Source organism: Lathyrus oleraceus, chromosome 3, assembly GCF_024323335.1.
Source record: "Lathyrus oleraceus cultivar Zhongwan6 chromosome 3, CAAS_Psat_ZW6_1.0, whole genome shotgun sequence".
Lineage (NCBI taxonomy): Eukaryota > Viridiplantae > Streptophyta > Magnoliopsida > Fabales > Fabaceae > Lathyrus > Lathyrus oleraceus.
The window spans coordinates 40434766-40441001 of record NC_066581.1 but is presented as its reverse complement, the minus strand read 5'-3'; positions in this window follow the sequence as shown (position 1 = coordinate 40441001).

Here is a 6236-nt window from a genome sequence, read left to right as displayed (position 1 = left end):
TTATTCAAATCTCTGTAATCTACGCACATTCGCACCTTACCATCCTTCTTTGGCACTGGCACCACATTAGCAACCCATTGAGGATAAGAAGTAACGGCTAGGAAACCGGCATTGAATTGTTTCATAACCTCGGCTTTGATTTTCTCAGACATTTTGGGACGCATGCGGCGAACCTTTTGCTTGACAGGACGGCAGTCTTCCTTCGTAGGCAGCCGATGCACCACTATATCAGTATCCAACCCGGGCATGTCTTCATAAGACCAGGCGAAAACCTCTACATAGTCGTGCAACATCTGAATCAATCTTTCTTTTACACTGTTTTCCAAATCTGCTCCTATTTTGACTTCTTTTCTGTCTACCTCAGTACCCAGATTTACAATTTCGAGGGACTCTTCATGCGGCTGTATAGTCCTTTCCTCTTGCAGTAATAGTCTGGCAAGCTCTCCAGGGACTTCACAATCTTCCTCACTTCCATCTTCGGCTTGGTAGATTGGATTTTCAAAGTCATAATGAACAGTGGCGGAATTATTATCAATAGGATCCAGAGTGGATACGGATCTGCAATTTGTTACGTGAGTGTGTGTAAGAAAGCATAACTTGTTTGAAAGACGACAGGAAAAATAAAGAGCGCAATATTCGAATGCGAAAAAGTCCATTGATTTATTGAATATGAATATGCTTATGAAATGACAAAACCCTTAACAAATTAGCTATTGTGCCCCGGGCGTAGACACAATGCTTTAAGAAGTTCACTTGAAAAATTAAAGATTTGCAATACTAAATGGACAATAACAATTACTCCTGATTAAAGGAGATCGGGATAGTGTTTTCAGCCTTCCAATTATTGAGTCTGTCGCCAATTGTTGGGTAGATCCAGCTATCCAGGTCGCAATCACTGTCAGCATCTTCTACAGCATTGATTTGATCTTTGACCATCTTTTCAGAGCCAAATCCCAAACCAGATTTATCAGACTTGTAGGGTATGCTAATCAGTTGACCCCAACCAGTACAGCCACCATCTTCAACCACAGCTTGAGCGTCCTTCAGGGAAACCATGGCAGGAGGAGCTCGAATAACCTCGGGCACAAGGGGAGTTGGCTTAAGGACAGGACTAGGCGGAGGAACCACTTCAAATGACTGAGTCGGAGTCTCGAAGAATTCACCATCCATCTCAACGTATCTGAAGGTATGCACACTACTGACAATGTATTCTTCTTCCCCACACACAGTGACGATCTTACCCTCTATTGGATACCTCAGCTTTTGATGGAGAGACGAAGCTACAACACCTGCCTCATGAATCCAAGGGCGTCCCAGTAAGCAGGAATAAGCGGGGCGAATGTTCATTACGTGAAAAGTAGTGTCGAAAACCTGAGGTCCTATCTTGATAGGGAGAACCACTTCACCATGGACAACACTCTTTGCACCATCGTAAGCACGCACCACAATGTCACTAGGCTTCAATTCAATGCTCTTGCAGTCAAGTTTATCGAGCACGGCTTTCGGTAACACATTCAAAGAGGATCCATTATCGATCAACACATGAGACAGGGTGATCCCTTTACACTCAATGGAGATATGCAGGGCTTTATTGTGGTTCTTTCCCGCCGGCGTCAGGTCAGCATTGGAAAAACCTAGGCCACCGTCGACAGTCAGATTAGCAACATAGTTTTCGAACTGATCGACGGAGGTCTCCTGAGGTACATGGGCAGTCTTCAGGAATTTTATCAAGGCATTGGCATGAGATTCGGAAGATAACAACAAGGACAACATTGAGATTTTGGAAGGAGTATGCCCCAACTGTTCTACCACATCGAAATCACTCTTGCGGATGATTTTCAGCATTTCTTCCATTTCTCGTTTGGCAACGTCTTCAGTAGTAGCTTTGATCGGTATCTCTGACTGAGAAGGGTTGACTGGTTCCTTTCTTCGGTTTTCGGGAACCGGAGGTGAGATTTCTGGAGAGAAGATCCTTCCGCTTCGAGTAACTTTACTAGTCCCAACAATATCATTAGGATTAGCAGAATTGCCAACTTGCTTTACACCATGGATGTAAACATCACCTCCATAATTCCACGGAATGGCTTTGCTCGAGGAATATGGTACTGGGCCAGGTGTAGTAATGATCAGGGGGCTACCTTGGGCTCAGCAATGATCTTCACAGGTACTCTGGGAGCAGTAATCTTTACTGGACCTTTGGACCTTGCAATCACAGATACTTCTTCAATAGGGTTTTCCGCCTTAGAAACCCTTTCAAAGAGGATTGTACGATCGTCCATCAGTCGTTGGATACCATTCTTCAATTTCAAACAGTCTTTGGGCCGGAGTATGCAGAGATTGCAATCTTCAGTACAACCTGGAAATAAACCAGCTTGCAATAAATTCCTCTTTATGATCGGGAGAGGAGATGTTAAGTCCGCTACAGTAGTGATGAGAGGATTGTCATCGAGAGCATTAACAGCCTTGTCATGATTAGGCATAGGAGCAGTGATGACATTAGGAGTCTCCGGAGGCTCGAACTCAATTTCCCCAGCGTCGATCATGTCCTGAATTTTATTCTTTAACAGCCAACAATCGTTTGTATCGTGCCCGGGGCTATCGGAGTGATATGCACACCTGGCATTGGGATTATAACGAGGCGAAGCAGTGTTGACATTTGCAGGAGGACCTCTGAGAGTGATTAAGTTTACCTTTAGCATACTTTGCAGTGCTTGTGCTAAAGTCATATTGAGCTTGGTAAACTGCCTTCTTGGTCTGTCTTGTCTTTGCTGGAAGTTTTGAGCCGGCGGGGCTGCGATCGTCACTGCTCCAATGACATGGTCACCATTTTTCTTATTATGATTCTTCTGACCATACACAGCATTCGATTCATTCTTCCCATGGTAGGACTTTTTGCTGCTTGTAGAAGTAGCTGTCTGTAACTTCCCACTCCGAATGCCGCTCTCCACCCGTTCACCCGTCAGTATAAGTTCAGTGAAACCTGATGAAGAACTCCCCAGTAGGTGGCTGTAGAATGGGCCAGTCAGGGTACCCATGAACAGGTCTACTAATTCTCGGTCAGTCATAGGGGGTTTGACCCTGCCGGCCAAATCTCTCCATTTCTGAGCATACTCTTTGAAGCTTTCTTTAGATCCCATGGCCATACTCTGCAACTGCAGCCGAGTAGGCGCTAGCTCAGAATTGTACTGGTACTGCTTATAGAAGGCTGTTGCTAAATCAGTCCAGGTGCGGATGTCAGAGCTCTCGAGCTGATAATACCATTCCAACTGAGCGCCAGACAGACTTTCTTGGAAGAAATGGATCCATAGTTTCTTATCAGTGGTATGCGGCTGGATCTTTCTCACATAAGCCCTTAGATGCATCTGAGGACAAGACGCACCATCGTACTTAGTGAAAGTGGGGATTTTGAATTTGCGAGGAATGGTCACATCGGAGACCAGACCCAAACTTTCGAAATCCAGACCAGGCGCCTTCTGACCCTCCATGGCTAGCATGCGTTCTTCCAGCAATTTGTACTTATCATCTCTTGGAGAGTACTGTTCATTTTCATAGTTCTCATCGTCATCCTCAGGGTTGGAGAAATCAGCATTCTCTTCCTCTGAGTCATTCTCCGCCCCCTCTTCTGGACCATTCGGGATTCCAAATTTGATTCCCGTAGCCTGTCCTTTACGCCTTCTTCCCGGGTTAATGAAACTCACAGCTTTCTTGTCTTTCTTCTTTTCAACCAAAAGAGCCTTCAGTTCCTCCTGCCCCTTGGATAAGCTTAGCATCATCTCCTTGAACTGAGCATTCTGAGTCTGGAGATCTTTGACAGTTTGTTCGAGATCCATTTTTCTGTTTAAGAGGCAGACCGTGAGAATATGGTCCTTTAGAACACCTGTTATGCAATGTTATGCTATGCGATGCAATGTATGAAATGTTTTCAAGGACTTTTGGAATTTAACTTTGCGTAAATCACCAACAAGGGAGAAATGTTTATTGCTAATTTTTTTTTTTTGACCAATATTCATTACAAAAAGAAAAATAATAAAAATACAATGAAAGCTCAAGTCTCCCAGGGGCGACTTCTTTTTGGGCGAAGATATGCATTGAGTCTTCGTTCCTCATTGAGCTGACTGGTAAGTTCTAACACTTTCTTCCTTTCTACGACGAACTGAGTCTCGAAAGTATCCCTTTCTTCTCTCAACTGGATCCAGGATCTCTTTAGTTCCTCAACATTGGTAGGCATATCTGGATAAGGAATGATCTGAGGAGCACCTCCTTCAGCTTCAGGTTCGACAATCTGAGGTCCGATTGCAAGATATGGCATGACAAGTTCACGAGCTCTGGCGCGTACCCATCTGAGATAAGGTTCCATAGGAATAGAGTTTTTCTGTCCTAAAGTGCTTCTTTTCACCATGCCCCAAGCTCGTACAAACCTTTGACGGAGACCTTGAGAATCGTTGTCATAGTCGAACACAATGCCTTCGATGATCATTTCATGTGGCCCATCTCTTCGAGCATGCCCGAACTGACGTAGGGCTAAGGCAGGATTATAAGTAATACCTCCCCTTATCCCCAGGAGTGGTACATTAGGGAATTCTCCACAACGGTCGATGATGATAACATTTTCTCTGAGGTTAGAACACCAACGGATGTCTGAATGGGGGAGTGCCATTATCCTTTGAGACCACTTTAGATTTTGATCATTCTTTAAAACTGATTGAGGAAGGTGCGAAATAAACCACCTAGACAATAGAGGTATGCAGCACATGAGAGTCCCTTGCCTCTTCATGGTACGAGTGTGGAGGGAATGCAAAATGTCTCCCAGCAAGGTAGGTACAGGGTTATGAGTGAGAAATATCTTAATAGCATTCATGTCTATGAATTGGTCTGGATTAGGGAATAACACCAAGCCATAGATTAGCAATGCCAGGATGTCTTCGAAAGCACGGACATTCATAACTTTTAAGAATTCTCGGGCCTTATTTGTCAGGAATTTGGCAAGTAAACCCTTAACTCCACTCCTTGTTACCCAATTAGCTTCAATGTCGGACTTCGTCATGTGTAAAGTTGCGGCAACTTCTTCAGACTTCGGAACCTTTTCTAAACCACTTAAAGGTATTTGATCAAGGATAGGTATCCCAAGCAGCTGGGAGAATTCTTCTAATGTGGGTACCAACTGATAATCTGGGAATGTGAAGCAATGATGTTTAGGGTCGAAGAACTGGAATAAAACTCTCATCATATCTTCTTTGAAACCAGTGGTAACCAAATTGAGGAGAGAACCATGTTTCTTGATAAACTGGGCATGATCGGAAAGTTCTGACACTAAGTTCTTGAGTTGAGGAGAGATTGCTACAAGATTAATCCGGATGGTCTTCCTGGGAGCCATAGCTTTACAAAACAGAGCAAAGTTAAATCCCTAAGTCCTTGAAATGGTTAGTACAATGTTATGATGTCATGATGTTATGATGTTATGATGTTATGATGTTATGAGGTTAAATAAATAACAAGCACAAGCAAGTCACACAACCATCATCCCTAGGTTTTAAGGCTTGCATGAGTTCCATAGGTAAGTACCCTCCCCACTGAAGTTTGGTTGGTTCAACCTGTCCTAGAATAGTAACCGGGTTCTAGAGGGATCTCCAATCATTGACCTTCTTTTAAGTCCACTTCAGTGCAACACCAAGTGGTTGACCAAAGCTTCCCTAAAGTCCAATCTCAAAGAGTGTAGTATCGAGTCTCAACCAACCCCAGTCGGAACCGAAGTCAGTTATCTCACTACTTTCTAATGGCTAGGATGAGTCAATTAGGGTTCTAAAGGTCTGGTTAATGCTTTGATGACACCACGCGAATGCCAAATTTTTCCTCAAGTAACATGAGGAACATCAGGACAACCAAAGTGTCACATTAACCGTAGCCATCATTTTAACCATTCCAGTATACGCCGGATAGTCGCGATGATCTATTGCTACTTACCTAAGGTACACTAGATCCGGGTGTAGGATCTTTCACTCAAGAATACCCAAGCAATCCCTTAAAAGTAAATCAGACAATTTTAAATAAGTGATCTTGTTTTTTTTTTTAAGGTTACCTCTCTTGTAAGTACTCCCCAGCAGAGTCGCCAGTTCTGTCATACGGTGAACTGACTTTTGGGTGTTTTGCTTTTTATCGCAATGTCGCGGATAGCAAGAGTCGCCACCGACTTTTCTTTTATCCAATAAGGAAAGGTGGAAAAGAACAGGAAAGACCTC